Below are 18,185 nucleotides of genomic sequence, written 5' to 3' on the forward strand. Positions count from 1 at the left end.
GTAAGAAAAGTTAATAGCGCAAATATATATTTAAATTAATTTAGAATAATGGACCTTTCTGTACTAAGAAGTATAGGGTCCTGTATGTTTAAATAGAACAAAACATTCTAAGAAATTTGAACCAATCATTTAAAATATGAATTATTAAAGATCATATTTTTGTAACTTTAAAATTATAAATTAGACTTGTAAAATGTGTATTTTAAGTATACTTCTGGCCTTTTAACTAGGAAATGTAATTTTGCCCACATTATCTCTCACATTGGTTTAAGATCTCTTTTAAACGTAGCACACAAGTTACAAGATAGTTAAAAAGTAGCTAATATACAAAAAATGTAAACTACAGTAATTGCTTGTGAGGTCACTTACATCTGCCTGGGTTTGTTAATTCTGATCATATGTCATTGATGGTAAATTAGTGGCTTGACTGGAGACTGAAGGTAATCCATAGAATTGAACCTGCAGCGATCAATTGGTTTTCATTTGGCTTACAATTTGACTGACCATCTGCATAGTGCCAGGCAGAGAACCAATTTTCTAAGCAACAAGAGACAAGCAGCATGGTCAAAGGTGAAACAGCACAGAGGGAAAGTAGACAACATTTCTGTTAACACCATGAGCTATAAAACCTTCACTTTCAGACTTTGAAATGGACACTGCTGTGACTTTCTTTTGTTAATAGCTCCATACATTACATTTCCTTGTCATGTCTTTAATTGCTCTACAAGAGAAGAAATGGAGCTGGCAGACCTGGAATCCTGGTGAAAATCTTATAACTCTCCCCTTATTCTTGCCTCTTCTGACATTTAACATCACAGTGTGAGAAAAACTGGTGTACCAGGTGCCATACATGCACATTTGACCCCCAAGGATGTTAGAGAAAAAGTCCCACACACATGCCTTGTTTCTCTACCTCTGTAGATCTGAAAGAAGAGGGTATGAATAGGAAAGCTCTTTAATGGATAAAAGTGTGGGGCGTTATTAAGAAAGACTGTAAGCCTTATTCTTTTCACAGTAATGATAGGATCAAGCTAGGCTAATATAGGGGCCCGTTGCAGCAAAAGCAGGTTCACCCTATTTAATCCTCTTAAGTCCTGGTGGTAAAACTCTACTGTTCTTTGAGCAAGTGTAAATTTGTGTAATGTGGGTTTGGTGTAAGTTGTCTGAAAAAGATCACTTTCAAAAATATGTGAATATGGGGTTACTGATAACCACTTGCCTTTCAGGGTTTATTTTGATCATCATTTATCTCTTCCTTTCTGAAGAAGTAAATACTAATAATAGAAAATTAAGGAGTCTCACCTTTATTACTTGTTTTTTTCACCAAGGGAATGAAAGAAATGTTTATTTATTACTTTCTGAAGGTGGAAGAATGTTCGGTTACATCCCATATATTAATATTGTAAGGTTGGCAAATGTTTTAATCACTGTTTTAATCATACTAGCACTTTTTATGCTAGTATTTATATTTACCCTCTTGAATAGATTGCCTTACCTCAATGCCCTGCAGGTGATAAATGTACATTTTGTGGCGATGGCTTTTTTTAAGTACATAAGCAGAAATGTACACTGGGATTAAGGTTGATTATCCATATAAATGATTTATTATAATGAAAATACATTCAAATCACACTGTCTCTAACATGTCAAACTAAGAATCTTGGTTGAGGACACCAGATTTTATTCATTTTATATTCTAATTAAAACAATCCTTGTTTTTGTAAATGTCCATGGCCATGTCTTGCCATTAAATCAAAAGTATCCATTCTCTAGAATAGTAATCAATGTCAGCATGATGAAGTTGAAAAGCAAGGTACTTTTTGAATACTGTATACATGACAATGAGAACAAAATACATCAAAATAAACATACTGTATAAACAGTGAGAGAAAAGGATTCCAACTTAATCTCCTTAATTATTTATTGGTTATTTCTCACACTGCAAACGACTACAGGAAGAATACATGAATCTATGCACAACACCTCAGATTCTCAAGCAGTTTAATACAGTACAGTATATGAGCATTACCAAGGGAAATTACGGGTTCACCTGTAAATCTAACTGAACTTCTGTGGTGCTCTTTTTTGCTCTTTCACAAATACTGTATGCCTTTTATTTTTACTGTGCCTTCTTTAAGATGCTCCAGGCCGTCGTGTCATCCTCCTACCTGCACTTTTGTAAGCGGAGTACCACATTTTGACAATGCCTAACTCCTGTTTCACTTCTTATATACAGTACTGTGTGTTCTCAAAGCATCCCTGTCGACACTACACGCTCTCTCAGGGCGCGCCGTCTGAGACTTTCTTGTTTAAGGCCCATTTTCAATGGTTTCGCCACCAGAATGTTTCTGCCTCTTGAGAAAATATGTTCTTTTGATGTGATGAGATTTGGTGTGAAATTGGAACCACCAGGAAGTTGAATGCTGCTTGGGAAATGATCAGCTATGGCCATTCAAACAATCTGTCTTTCCTTAGATGTCATTTCTACTTCTTGTATGTATAATGTATATGATATATGTAATGCATATGTACAATATATGATTAGCCGAAGGCATGACTTCATGTGGCACTAAATCAGTACAGAATAGTGATGATGATAATGATTATGATGAAGGCTATGATGATGATGATGTTTACATAAACTAAAAGTACCATCATTCCAAAATGAATAATTCATGATAATTCTTTAATAGCTAAAGTCTTTATAAAAGGTCTGAATAAAACACAACAGTGGACCTTTCCTTTGTCATTAATAAAGCATGCTCCTGAATAATGCATTTAAATCTCTGGCAAACATTATGAATTTCACTTTGAATTCATATAAAATCAGTAAGTGTTTTAGACATCAGAATGGCAAACTTTCAATTCCATGAATATTAATGCATTGCCCGCCCTACAAGGGCACCATGTATTACACACAATTTCAGTGCAGGAGAACACATTACATCCAGATGAAATAGAACATGATAAATCACTGTCCTATATATATAGCATGTTGACCAAAATATTTAGACAACATATACAGACATGAATTAATATCATACTGATATCACATAATATAATATAAATATTATATGACATTCAAAGATCTAACATTGGTATTTAATAAATGTAATGGGTAGTTTTCATCATCATCATCCTCCCACACCTAAAAAAAAATATTTCATGTTTTGGAAATGATGCAGAAAAACCACCAGCTCTTTACATAAATTAGGAAACAAACCGGCATATTTTGTACGTTAAAAAACGCTAAAACTGTTCTGATGAGTTGTTAACATGTTGTTTATTTCAGACATAGAAGCCTCGGTTGTTACCCGATACACTACTAACAAGCTACTGAAGGTGACTCTCGTGTGGATCTCTCAACGTACAATTAAAATGTTAAGACCAAATACCCCATGGTTTACAACAAAATGGTTCTCAAACTTTAGAATACCACTTTCGCAAAATACAGATACAGTTTGTGAAACAAAGGAGTTTATTTTCAAATGGCCACAACATGTACAGTAATAAAATTTCAGAAAATTCAACGTTTAAATGTGCATGTACTGTAGTTTGCCTTCCAAAGTAATATAATCAATGTTGCTTCTGAGGTTATTACAGTTCTGTAGCTTTTTATGTCGATTGATGAATGCTAATCAATTTATTCTACAATACAACATTGACTGTTAGTGTCCGGGTTAAGTAAAAGGTGTAAAGATACAGTAGAAGCAGCTGACTCCAGAGCGATAGAAACATTTTGACCTGCTGGGAAGACATCAGGTAAGGAATGACCTCCCATACAACAGCCCAAAATATAGGTACAGTTGAATATAACACGATGTATCCTGAAATTAAAAAGACAGATAACACTTAGAAATATCCCATCTCAGAGGTAGTTAAATAGCTAAATTTTCTACCCTGCACAATGAACAAATAATATTCATATCTATATTTAATAACGTCGAGTGTAATGCAAAAATGCTCAGTTCACCTGTCTTTTTGTGTGTGTGTGATAACTATGCCAAAACGTGAAGAACTATTATCCGGTTTGTATCCACCATACTGCTTATGTAACGAGTATATCCTTTAGGTACAGTATCTTCGCAGAATCCGCTATAATACGTGTTTTTTCGGTAAAACGCGTTTTGTTTTGTTTTTAAATCGCACCTTTTACTACACAAAGTACAGTAAATAAACACATTTAATCGTATTTTGTTAATCGGTGCTTATTGAAAGATTATCCTCCTGCGACTCGGAATTAAGCAATGATTTTAAAATCAATATTATGACCATGCTTTTGACAGATGTGTAACGACATATTATATTCAAATTTATTCTTCTTGACTTACAAATTGTGTGACAAACTAAATTAAGACTGTGTTATACCACCACTAATAATTAAAGTATAAGAATATGAGTGATAATTTATGCGTCGGTAAACGGTATTAACATGTTAAAAATGTTTTCAACCTGATAATATTAGCTCTAATGTTTAATACATGGTATAGTCCTATTAGAATGTATACAACAAATATTTGAATTTCGAAGTTAGAAATTAATATCAAACTTTACCATAATAAAACATTTAAAAATTGATCAATAAGACGGAATGTGGATATGTCTAATATCGCTTCCTTTGCATAGAAACTAACGCTCTAAAACTACGAACTATTAGAAATATAACCCTATATTTAAATAAGTTCATTGATAAAGGACATACAGTATATTACGTGTAGCTAGTGTCACACGACACTCGGAGCATATCCTCACTTTTTAAACATTGCTTGTTCTCTAGGTGTCAGTAGAAGCCATGATATTCCACCTCTGCACCTTATACTGCAGTTGTCTTCATTGTCATTTTATATAGGAGTCCCTCTATGTATTATTGTGTATATTATTACATACAGAACACATACACGTAACGTTATAACCACAAACATACAAATGCTAACTCACAATATCTACCCACCAGGACCGGATATATTTCGTTGTGCTATCGTGACGTTGAATGAACTGTGCGTTAACCATTGAAAATAAGTCTAAGACCAAAGGCCTTATGAACTGAAGCAAATCTGAAAACGTCAGTAAATTCATTTAAACTCAATAACGAAAGCATTACAGCTACATTAATGTGAAGCGCACAATATGTACGCAACATTAACGAACCCAGTTCATCGTAACTGAATTAACTGTCGTACAGTTTAATACACATCTTAATGTTTATTTTAAATGTAGAGGCCAATCTCATTGTCACCGGGTCAATCTCATAGCAGCAACGCTTATAGTATGGTAAAAAGAGAGGCTATAACAAAAAGATCTTTGCAAATGTTACTTGGTTTTCCTCGAAGGAAGGTACTCGGTTTCAATTCGTTCAACACAGATTATGCTTTCTACAACTTCTTAAAAGTCTCAACCCATCTTTCTGCAACATTAAAATCAACATCACATGCTTTGTGCTTGGGATATTATGACACAGTATACACAGCTAGACTCTGCCTAGTTGTCGGGTTTGATATTGACTTGAATGTGGCTTTATGGAACATGTATAACGTTATCTATACTGCATGATCTATAAGAGGTACTGTACAGTATATACTGTACATACAAAACAATCTTCGACAAAACAATTCTTGCTAAATCAAATTGCCAACACAAATATGCTACCTTGTGCATTGTTATTGGTCCTAAAAGTATTCCTTACTTGAGGCGGCGTTCTTCTTCATCCTCTGTGTGAGAAGGAATCCCTTTTAACTTGTAAAATGTTTTATTACAAACTTTTGCTAGCCGAACAAGTGGCCCTAATGATAGCTCTCGCATCTGGAGTGGCTGATGAAGCATTGCTTTTTTTTTTTCTCTCACTCCGTTGTAGTCTTCTCTTTTGGCCGAGGGGCTTCTGGTCAGTGCTGATTAATAAATGTTTTTTTTTCTGTTCTGAAGTACGGCACAATGGGGGTTGCCCTGTGACCCCGCCGAGCCTCGACCTTGTGCGTGTTCATTGTGGCGAGCTGGGAAAAGGGCTCTGGGACGAAGACCCCAGGCAATGACCCGCACACATCCTGTGGCTTCCCCATTCATCCCTAGACCACTGCAGTCGGTCACAGCTCCAATTGTTTCAACCGCAACAATGGAGTTTTTTCCCAGGGAAAGTAAGCTCTTTAAAATTCCTTTAATGTTGTTTCCCTACATTTAGCTAACTATCATTCATCCCGCTTAACACCTTAAAGTATTTCGCTTGCATCTCCGTGTCGACGATGGCATTGTCTTGAAGCATCAGGTTTCTTAGTATCGAGATCAAGAGTGCTAGTGTTATTTAAAGCAATTGCGGCGGCAAAGCAACTGTGTGATCGCAGAATTTTAAAGTGGAATATTGAGATGTCTGATGCTTCAGTAAATACAAAAATGTCGTATTTTATGAAAAAAATCAATCATGTCAACGTCTATTGAGCGAAATACGACGGCCTTCCTAGAAGACAGCCTTCTAAATACTGTACATGCAGTCCTATAGCCTGATTTAATTTTGAAAGTATGCTATTGTTGGAATTGGGTCTGTCCTTAACTTATCTGGTGTCGTTATAGGCATACCATAATGTATAAATAAGTATTATATGTTTATAAATAACTGATGACACCAGGGTCCAAATGACAATAGTACAGCACATAAAAATCCATGGTAAGGGTAAAAAATGAAATCAGAACTAAATATAAAAGAACCTCTTTTACCTAAAAAAGTGAAAATATTGTATGAGTGATAAATGTATATACATAGGACCCAAGTCCTATGGAACAGGAAAAACTGCGCAGTAATACATCTGACAAACATGCAGCCCTTTTAAGTTATCGCGAGGTGTCCTAGATTGGTTTGGTTTATAGTCGGTCAGAAGTCTCCTCACAGAATGCTGCGTAAAGAGCAGTTTATGATGCGTCAGTTGTTTTTTTTTCAGTCGCAGCATAGCGATAGGCTATGTGTTTGCACTAAAAACGTTACCCATACGAAACAATATCAAGCAGTAAAATAAAAAAGGTACATTAAAAGAGCCGATGGTGGCAGTTACATCAATAAATTATTAATTCACCGCTGCGCCGGCTTTATTTTGGTCATTTTTCAAATCCAAAGCATTGCCCTTTTCCCATCTTTTTCTTTATAAACGATAACGTATATTACGTTTCTTTAAATAGCCTTCGTTTTATTTAAAGAACTGTTTTGCTTGCGGGACATCTGACACGCAATATTTTCTGTTTACAAAATAAATAAATATACTGTATTAAAGACAGCGCGAGCGCATACTTTGATACACGTTTGTTTTAATCCGTAAAGTGACAGAATTCTTGTGTCAAAAATTAAAGATGGAATATACAGCATTTCACCACTTCTCTTTTACCGGTTTTAGCATGCCTCTAAAATCACGGGCTAGTAATGTTTTTGTTTCATGCTCGTTGACTCAGTTTTAAAATTCCAAGACGGCAGTGTAACATTTCTAAATAATCCTAGCAAAGATGTATTTTCTCAAATCCTTTGGCGAGTCAAAAATCGACTCTTTTAACGTTGATTTAAATTAAATTCAGTGTTTCTTTTTCAAGATATAACAAAACATGTTACATTTGTATTTGAAATTCCTTTATGAAAATTAGTGTTATAAAGACAAACTGTTAAACTGCCAATTGCATTGAATGCATAATAATACAGTTCAGAATATGTACTGTATGATTGAAAAAAATATTATATAATTTGGCTACTTTAAACGGAACAGTTCGGAAATGAATTAATTGAGAGAACTTTTGTTAATGAGAAGGAACATATGACATGAATAAACATGATATAAATTGATTTATATATAAAAACGATGATTCACATTGATATGACTCAACACAGAGAAGATCATAGTAGAGATTTATACTTGATTTACGGGTCACTCTAAACAGACATACTGTTATAGACTGTGGGGTAGGTAGGTGAGATGGTAGAAACTGATTTAATATACTGAAAAAGAGACTTTATACACGTTCATAATGATTCTGACAAAAAAGTATAATAGAAATCTGTGTAATCGCATTGGATTAGATTCTTTCATTTCCTTTACTAATCCAAAATAAAATGCTATTTAGATGTTATTAATCTCGCCGAGCGCAAGATCTCAATCCTTTTGGACAAATTCAGTTGGATTTAACAAATGTCCATCAATATTTAGAAAATTTTCAAACACGGCTAATGGAACTCGAAGAGGGGGGTGAATTGTTGATTGACAAATTCATTTCTTAACCAAATTATGACATATCGGGATAGTAAAAGGTACTTGACAAATTACCTACAGAATTAAGGTGCAATGATATCAGATTAGCATTGGTAAAAGAGACAGACCGATCATCAGGAGGCACAAATGAAGCACTTTCACAAACTAAGCGAATCTGAAACGTTCAATGACTTCACAGTTAGACAAAAAAAATCACGAAAAATTGTTCAAGTCCATATAGACAATACGGGGTTGATAGCTCCACCTCACATACCATTTTAGTGATGTGTGTGAGTTTGAGGGGGGGTTAACTCATTGTAATGCATGCAACGACCTGCCCTCTTTTGGAAAAAAAAGCAGCCATGCTTTGCTGAGCCCAAAGCTCCTGACTCAGAAGCACAATCTGCAAGTCGCAAAACCAGGGGGGTTGTCTTTTATGAATGTGAAATGTGTCCGCAGAAGACGTAGGAAATGCAATTGATTCTCCCGAAATAAAATTTATAAGAAAACGCTATGGATATGGGATAGACGACTACGCAGGATTAGCTAGATGGGTATGGACGATCAAACTACTAATCCACTGCCCGTAAGTACAGATTATTCCTATTTATATTATTTTCAAATCGAGCATATGCTCAGGCGGTTTCTTCGTAACTGTGCGTCCTGGTTTGAAATTGCATTCTTCAAAACGAGACAGACACCGAGCTTTGATGAAATATTTGACCTTTTACAGATTTGCGGTGTGTTGCATCGAGGGTAGACCGCCCACGTTACACTTGTCCCGGTTTTCTAGTTCCACGAAAAAAAAAACGAGATTGGCGAAATGAATGCTTCAGATGTGCAATTAACTGGTTGAGATTAATTAACGTATGTTTTCATATTCAACGTAAGGGAAGTCCATGAATCGGTTTTGTAACTTACCAATGTGGCTCAATGCATGGTCCTTCAGGGTGAAGTATTTCTATCGCTTTTAGTTGGCGGACAATAAGAAAAAAAAACATTACTCGGCCAACTGAATTTCTTTCAGTGCGTTATAAAATTTCTGACACTTATATTTTACATGTCTGTTTATTGGAGACCAGCTAGTGATCTTTAAATATGTAGATCGGCAGGTTTGTCTTTGTGAAGCCTGAGATGGTCTTTTTTTTTAAAAAATGGCGAGGGCTATTGTTTTCCGACCATTTTCTTCCGGTCATCTCATTGCCTATCAATATTTCTGTATTACTTATCATTTAAAAATATTACATTCGAATGTGATAAAGCGTATTCTGTTTTGTAATTATCTAACAATACGGTAATTTATTCACTTAAGTAAATATACAATTTTATCTGTGCATATATATATACCTTCATTATTTAATTGCTGGTACCTCTTTGTGGAAATGTGACGATATGTATCTAAAATGTGGGAACATATATGTAAATCAAAATGGAGATTTAATTCAATGTATTTGAACTTTAATTTTTCCATCTTAATATATTTGATTAATAAATATTTAAACTAAATAGGTTTAAATAAGATGTCTATGGCAGAAATAGTGAATACTAAGCTATATCGTTTTAAAAATGGTAGCCAATAGTTTACCAATAAACATAATAAGTAGACGCTCAAACATACAGTTCTATGCTATTCTTGGTTTTCCCAGAAGACTGCCCAGCTTGCAGCTTGGCTATAACAATGTCAACTTAAAGTGATGCAGTCCTTCATCCCACATGATCATACCGGAGAAGTCTTGAAAGGCTATGTACGCATACATTATTATTTTTATAATTATTATTATTGATCAGAATGATACCCCAAAAATATATGTATATTTTCACCATCTTCTCTTTTTAAAAGCATCTCATAATTTATACAGCTGACGTATGAGCTATCTTAAATAACACATTCTCTGTGAGATATAAATATATATGTTTTGCTTAGTTTGGACCTTTTTCCCATTTCACCGAAAGTGTTGCATTGTTGTTGTTGTTCTGAATGTCACGGGGAGCTTTTCAAAACCATGGACAGCGAAACGCAGTTAAACGAAAAGCCAGGTCTCAAATGTCCGTGAACGAAAATGTTTCGTCGTGGACAGTTGGGTTTTCAAATAATTATCCATCTGAATCATTTAAAGTCCAGTGCAATTAAATTTCCATGTAAACCGTTAAACCAAACTGTCTCGTGCATAAATATTCTATATGGAATGCACTATACCGATATTGCTATATAATACATGGCTGCGGATGCAAAAAACACCACTCTTCCATGTAGTTTTCTGGAAAAAAAAACCATCCACTCTCCAATTGCCACACGTAAAATACGTAGCATACATTTAAGCATGGCTGTTGAATTCGTCACAAACACAAAGTTCAGGGGTGGTCATTTTGTTTTTGAATTCAGATACAAAACGTTCTTTGTGGCCTTTTTGATAAGCACAAAAAAATGCTGAAAAAATGGCGTTTTGTGGGGTCGGGGCAAGTTCGCTGTCATTTGAAAATCTACTTTAATTTCCCTTTTCTATGTCTGTAACATCGAATTTGCCCGAAAACTGTTAACTTTAAATGGATTCCTTTTACCTCCAGTGCAGCCAAGCTGAATAATTGCTGATTTCACATTTCTGATTTTTATACGTGCATAGTCACGTAGACAGACATACATTATTCTACATAATGTTAAAATGTTTAATTTAATATGTATCTGCATACACACGTTACCTTAACATTTTGCAAGTATTCTGGTCTTTGCATGGGTTTAAGAGTATCCTGAGCAGGTTGAAATAAGGATTTGGATGTGCTCGCTTTAGTTTCAAGGACACAGGGAGATGATCGGGACTTTGGTAGCAAACATCTGTCTGCCCGGTGACGTCACCAACCCCCCATGTAATCCTCTTGTGCTGAAGGCAGATGCCTTATTTGTTTGCCTGGAGAGCCATTAATCCCAAAGTCTGGATCAGCAGGCAAGGGGAAAAGACGGGACAGAGACTGAGCCTAGTCACATAAAAAGGTCTCCAAATGGATAAGACGTTAATGTACTGCCTCAGTGCGAATACGGATTGTGGGGAGAAAACGTTGCTTTGAGTGTTTTATACGCCTTGTGGATGGAATATTTGTGGAGCTGGGTCCGCGAATGTGCCTAATTTGAAGCAGAAATGCAGAATGTTGCGTTCTTTGCAATCACAAACCCTTGCTCGGGCTCTCGATTTCATTTCAAAATAATTTTCCAAATTCCTCAACTCGAAATTGCCAAGTCTTATTTAACGCGGTGCTTTCGTGCTGATTTTTCGCCCCGCACAATGTGGCTCGGTAATGAATTCGGATTTTGTGATTGACGTTTTTCCAGGATCATTAGGAAAACTGTATTTTTTTAACCCATGAATGTCTCATGAACCAGTGTACTGTATTTGCGTGTAGGTTATAATGTAATTCTTGCTAACGCTGTTTACGGAAGCAGTGCTTTTCCGCCTTAATGAAGCTTTTTTTTGTCTTCTTTTTTTTTTTTGTAGGTCCTTTATGGGAAATACACGAGTGAACCGTCTCGCTGATACTTCTTTGCCGGAGCAGCCATCCTTTGAAGCGCATCGGCTGGACCGCCCCCTTTCCCCCAAACTGGATTCGGGGTGTCTATAATTTTCAATTGAGCTCCTAAGATTCAGTACTGGTGATGATGACTTTAACTCTTCAACACTTGGAGCTCAGCCTGTCCGGCCCCAATTCTACTGCCTATCATTAATGGTCTTTTAAAACGGGTAATCCCCGTCTCACATCTGTTTTGCTTCATCAGACACTTAAACAAAGTAATAGTGGGATATAGCGGGGAGTTTGACCGTTTATTGCGAAGTATAACAAATGCGAGGCCAGATGGGCTCTTGGTAGCCCCTTGGGATAGAAAAGGGCTATTAAGTTTATTCTCTGCATTACAAGGAAATATGATATATCGGTTTCCTTTCGTTCTAGAGTCTCAGGGAAATAAAACGAAACGATACGGATTGACGTGACTCTTTTCGTTCTTCAGTGCCGCAGACGGAAAGCTTGGGACACCTCGGACGTTCGAGAGATTCCGTGTTCTCCACAAACTCGGGGGATTCGTGTATTTCCCACTCAATGTGCTGTATAACTGTGCGGGACCTCTCTGACCCCTCGCACACAAAGAGGCAGCACTTACTCTAATGACGCAGAGACTTGCTTTCATGCCTTACGATTTGAGACTCTGGCTCTCCGTGTTCACAGCGGACCTTGATTTAATGTCATACAATTAAGGCACGCGGTGAATGCCAAGAGCGGAGCCTTCACCCTCCACCTCGGGCTCCTTAAAACTTGCCACCAAAGAGACACCAAAACGCCTTTGAAAGGACGTGAGACGATAGTCCCGGTTTTTTTTTCTTTCATTTCTTCTGTAAGCCATGGTCTCTCTCTCTCTAAATAAAATGAAGCATGGAAATATGTCGATTTTTTTGTCTGCAATTATTACGAGTAAGGTCTTTTAAAATGGGCGAGCTGTTTTAATGCCCTTGAGAATTAATTCATTCAGTCCCATGCTGCGTTAATGACAAAATATTCATGTGGTGTTCATGTGTAGAAAAAAACAAGGACGAGGCAAATATGTGTAGCTCGGCGTTTGTTCGGCAGGAGGCTGTGGCCTTAAGATCTTCAAGTGCAAAAAAATAGCAGGCGTGTTATACAGAATAGAGAGCTGTCCCCGTCTCTTGGTGCTGAAACATTTATCAACGAAATGTTTCTACTGTGTAACCATTTTGAGCAGGATGCAGTAATCCGTCTGAGAACAGAAAACTAACATATACATGTGATATAATTCTAAACACTAATATATACGAAATGTCTGAAAATATTTAATGCTTCAAAGGAGCGTATAATGCGCTTCGCAAACCCACTTAATAAGAACATGGTATCTAGGTAGATTTAGATTTTGCCGTTTCTGAGGTTTACAGGTTTTAATTCCCGTTATATAAAAACATTTTTTGGGGTGTATTGTAACATGTAAATATATATTAAATGAAGTGGAATAAACAGGAATACAGCTATTTTAGACTACAGTGGTAGTACATGTTAATTTTAGGATTGCAATCTGCGTCAGTTTATTAAACATTTAACCACGTTTAATCTAAATAATTTTAGATTTGTTTCTTTTAGAAAGGTCGCATCTGAGGAGTAAAATATAGCTTATGGTTAAAAATAGAACTTTAAATTATAATACTATCCACATCATGGTGTACAGATGCTATAGTAGATAGTATGTTGTAGGGCATCATTAAAATATTCCATTGTAAATTCGATTATTTTAAAATACTGCAGCTGCTCTTGCATATAAGTGTTCAGTATCTGTGACGTAAGTGTCAGACCAACATGCAGGCGCAGGCCTTGTTATTGGCATCGACCAATGTATAGAATATGTAAGATCAAACAGATTAATATGTTTTATTCGTTGTATAAAAAACATCCACCGTATTGATCTGTCCTGAATGAGTGTGGAACATATTGACTCCTCGCAAACCCAAATTCCATTTCTCAGCAGTACTATTGCTTATTCGATTAGATTTATGTTGCGAAGCAATATATTTTAAACTAAATTGCTCAACTGCATTTGCTCCGGTCCTTGCAGAGTAATATTGTAACCACGTCTGCCACCTTGTGGCAATTAATAAAAAGCGAAAGAAAGGTGAAGACGGGCCTAAAGTCGCAATGACGGTCTTCGCCAACGATGATCCGGGTGAAATGATTCATTACAATCATTAAAATAACACAAATATTCAACTGACGATAATTATTTTTGTTTACATTAATCGATTATAATTATGCACCTTTATAATTAAATTAAACCATATTGCAGACTACACTGTATTTTTTTTATATAAGCTTTACATTATCGGAAAGAAAGCAAGAAATATTTCGTTTTCAATAACCATATCAACACTTCTAATTAAAGAAAATGGGAAAAAATGCAGTTACTCTAGGATACACTTTATAACGTGGAGTCTCTCCAATTTATATTAATCTGTGTCGATATGTCTATAAATACAATAAGTATTTTGTCGCTTTGTATTATAAAATAGCATTGTGGAAGTGGCTTCGGTATCTGTCGAACCAGCCTCCCCTATGTGTAGTAGCATTGTTTTGTTCTGTAATTTAGTTACTTATCCAATAAAGGAAAACAAAAAAATATTCGATGTATTAATTGAATTGTCTTAGAACTGGAATCGAATTTTGCAATCCACAGTTATTATTATTATTATTATTATTATTATTATTATTATTATTATTATTATTATTATTATTATTAGTCATAGATAACACAGCCGCCGATTGCCGTTTTCTGAGGTTTAACAGATATTGTTTTACAAAATGTACTATTTGTGATTTTCCATTTATTGTTTAAGGTCTGACGTACACAAAGCAGCCGAGATCATTTAATGAAGTTAACATACAAAAGAAAATAAATCAAGAAGTCGAATATGTCCTGAAATGTTCAGGAAACAGACCGCTTAAATTCCGTGAAAAGGATAAAAAAATATCTGACTTAATCAAGGATTTGTTACGCTTGACAAAAATGGTTGTGAACATAACTTGGACTGAAAAAAAACAATTCCTGGTTATTGTATAAGACGCATATTTTTTAGTAATGCGTTGGCTTTTTAGTGTAGCGGTAAGACACCATTATCCGTTTCATTTGTGACAACAAGCAGCAAATTCATTTGAACAGCATTTTGTATTAAATTATTATGATGATTATCGTTATTACTATTCTTATTACTCCAACTACTCACGGAGACGGAGGCCGTAAATTGAGGTGTCGAAGGTGCTATAATACTGATTAATGTTTTCATACAGATTTCTAAAAAAAAAGCTTTGAAGCGGTATTTTGGTTTTTAAAGTTAATCGCTGCACGTTTTCATTACAGTATCTGACTTAATCGTACACGAGAATTTAGAGAATAACCACAACAAGAGAAAATATCCTTCCTTTCCCAGTACAGCTATTTGAAATGTATCACCGGCCAAAGTAATGAAACACGTTAAAATGGATACATTAAAAAGCGACATCAGAGGAATATAGACTCTGCTTCCAGAAGGTGCACTGAGTGTCTTATTCCGATTTTGCAACAAGCTTCTGAATTCCATTTTTGTCCAGATTTTGTCATAGTTAACGGACGTATTCTTTAAGGGTGGTCTCATTAGCGAGAAGTAGGTATGTTAATCACAGCTGCCAATCAGTGTGTTGTCAGATGTGCTCTGTGTGATTCAGGTTCAGTGTTTTCCAGAGAAATTAAAGATGCTCTTTTGTCACATCCGGGTAGTTATTGTTTTGGCAGTATGGCAGATGGCATTTTTCGTAGAGTTCGTGCATTTCCTTAAAAAAAAATAACTTGATGAAGCAATGATAGCAGTGTGTCCTGCAGAAGAGAAATGGTATCCTTGTGAGTAAAGGAATTGCTTTTTTATTACCAAGCTGGTTTTGAATGGACCCAGACAAGAACCCTAGAGAGTACTGAATACCCACATATGTAACCTCAGTTAGCACGTTCATGACAAAACGCTGTGCACACCCTGAGGGAGAAAAAAAAAAGAAAGAACCAGTGCTGTAATTTGAAAAGTTGCTGAGAAAGAATGAATTTCATATTACATATATTTCTCAATGTTCCTCAGCCTGAGTGATCCAGCAAGGACAAGCTGGGCAAAACCTCAAACTTTTTGGGATATGATTGCATTTGCTCAGGCGACAGGAAGTGCTGACGTGAAAATGGAGTTATTTGGGTTCATCTTGCAGGGTATATAAAGTAAGCCCTGGAGTGGACTGAGAGGAAACCAATTTGAAATATTTTAGCCCTACAGATTGTTCATGGGGGACAGGGATGGCAGGCAAGCAATGTCTCTGTTACACATTGAGATCACCCCCCTGTGGTGAATAAAATGTGCCTGTGATTCTCTCACCTTTGGTTCCTGCACTGTGCTTCTCTTCACCTTGGATGGGCTCTACAGTTGATTCTCAGGCCAGCTTTGTTTTGTGAGGTGGGGGAAGGGCACAGGAGCTGTGGAAAATTCCTTTATTTTTTTACTGAACTGTAGAAGGAAAAATGCAATCTTGCAATGTTCCCACATTTCAAACTTTGCATTATCACAATAACAACCTGTTTACCCTGCTTCATCCGAAAACCGTGATTACCAGCAAAAGATGAGCTGCACTGCATTGTGTTCTGCTATCAGCAGTAAACAACATTCTGTATGTCTTCAAAAGCAGTGCAACAGATTGACAACATTTACAGTGTAACAAATCCAGTATGTGCTACACTTAAAGTTGTAAAATACCAAGATGTACAGCAGACAATAACAAAAGTCAAATAGCCAATGAGCTGGCATTGATTCGTCAATCATCTTTTCTATAGTAAGTAAATACTAACTTCTGCTGTGTACTAGGAGTTCCAATGGTGTTCTAAATTCTAGAACTGTTTCAATCTGTGTGCAGTGGGACCCTATGTAACACATTTCGTTTGGAATGGCCATTATCTGATCCTCATGAAAATGTTATCTTGTACATCGGAGATAACTGTACTCTTAGTAAAACAGTCCAACGCTATTAATTCTGCCCTTACTAAGAAGTTTCCCTGATTAGGTACTGCATATTGATTTATTGACCGTAGTAGTTCAGGTGGGTAGCTGCTTCAGCATGCGTAGGCTGCAAAGGAACAAGTAATAGGTTTATTCCATGCTGAAAAGAGAAGAAAGAAAACACAACGTTTCGGCCGTGGAGCCTTCTTCAGGTGTGAGCACACACCCTCACACCTGAAGAAGGCTCCACGGCCGAAATGTGTTTTCTTTCTTCTCTTTTCAGCATGGAATAAACCTATTACTTGATTTATTGACTGTTTGAAAACATTACCTCTGTTATTTTCACAGCAAGGTAATTCTTTGTGTTTCTTAACAAATTGAAGATATTAGCCAATTTAATGTCTTATGAATGATCAGACATGATTTTATAAATTATATTAAAAATAAAGTGTAAAATAAGATATAATAATATATGAAGCCACTGTTTTTGTATTTAAAGTCAAACATCTGACCCATGTACACAGTTTTTGTCTACAGATGTCTCTCGTGTATAGGCTTAAAAAGCAGTTATTTTTTCATATCACACAAATGTATAAATCTATACAATACCATGAGTTTTAAAACTTCATGTACAGTACATAGTGGATGGTAGAGAGAGCAGTAGAATTCATTCTTCTTTCCTGTACTCCCTAGATTCACTGTTATCTGTGCAACACTGAATAGATATCTGTCTCCTCATTTATAATGTACTGCAGACACTGATGAGGATGTTGTCTCAGTGTAACAGTGGTCCAATCTATTCTCCTTTTACCAGGAAAGAACATAAGAAAGGTCACAAATGATACACGGCTATTTGACCCATCTAACCTACTTTGTAGTTAGCATTTAATTGACTTCAGAATTCCTTTCTTGAGAGAAGGCAGGGCATTGTTTTAACAACATGGCTGTATCAGACTCCATAGGACTTCCACAGGAGGAAGGGTCTCCTGGTCTTGGTTTTAATTCATGTCCGCATAACGTAGGTTCCGCTTACAGTCAATAAAGAAAGTTGTTCATTTTAAGATAGTGTGGGAGTGTGTCTTCATAAATTATCTGATGATACTTGCAGTATTTTAAATATGTTCGTTTTGCTAAACATGATTCCTGCACTGTGTCCTATTTATTGTAAAGGTTTGCAAACATCATGTACAGGGTATCTAGGGCAACAACTATGCCTTTTCTACAGTAGACTAAGAAACAGGACAAATCACAAGAAGGCAGTTCATCCCATCAAACTCATAAGGTAAATTCAAGGATCTAATCCAGTCCTTCCTTGAAAGAAGCTCAAATTTAATCTAAGAAAATGTTCCTGAATAACCTGTTGCAAATCCCTCCAAACCTTGTGTGAAGAACTGTGTCCTGAACTCAGTTTTAAATGCTTATTCCCACCTGTGTT

General features: G+C 36.0%; 2 long non-coding RNA genes across 3 annotated transcripts in view; one reads left to right on the plus strand and one right to left on the minus strand.

Moving 5' to 3' along the window:
• Positions 1-3,095: 3,095 nt before the first annotated feature.
• LOC107078115 (uncharacterized) overlaps positions 3,096-18,185 on the minus strand; it is a 31,870-nt gene continuing 16,780 nt past the window's right edge. The window contains exons 2-3 of one of the 2 annotated variants that reach the window (XR_011189936.1): positions 16,136-16,233; positions 3,096-3,827 (exon numbers count right to left, since the gene is read on the minus strand). This is a non-coding gene — a long non-coding RNA (uncharacterized lncRNA). Of the gene's footprint in view, positions 3,828-15,674; positions 15,752-16,135; positions 16,234-18,185 lie in introns of those variants that run through there. The other variant, XR_001479102.2, reaches the window with a different exon arrangement.
• LOC107078116 (uncharacterized) lies at positions 8,628-12,634 on the plus strand. The gene is made up of 2 exons (XR_001479103.2): positions 8,628-8,796; positions 11,696-12,634. It is a non-coding gene; the product is annotated as an uncharacterized lncRNA (long non-coding RNA).

Source organism: Lepisosteus oculatus, chromosome 6 (genome assembly GCF_040954835.1).
Source record: "Lepisosteus oculatus isolate fLepOcu1 chromosome 6, fLepOcu1.hap2, whole genome shotgun sequence".
NCBI lineage: Eukaryota > Metazoa > Chordata > Actinopteri > Semionotiformes > Lepisosteidae > Lepisosteus > Lepisosteus oculatus.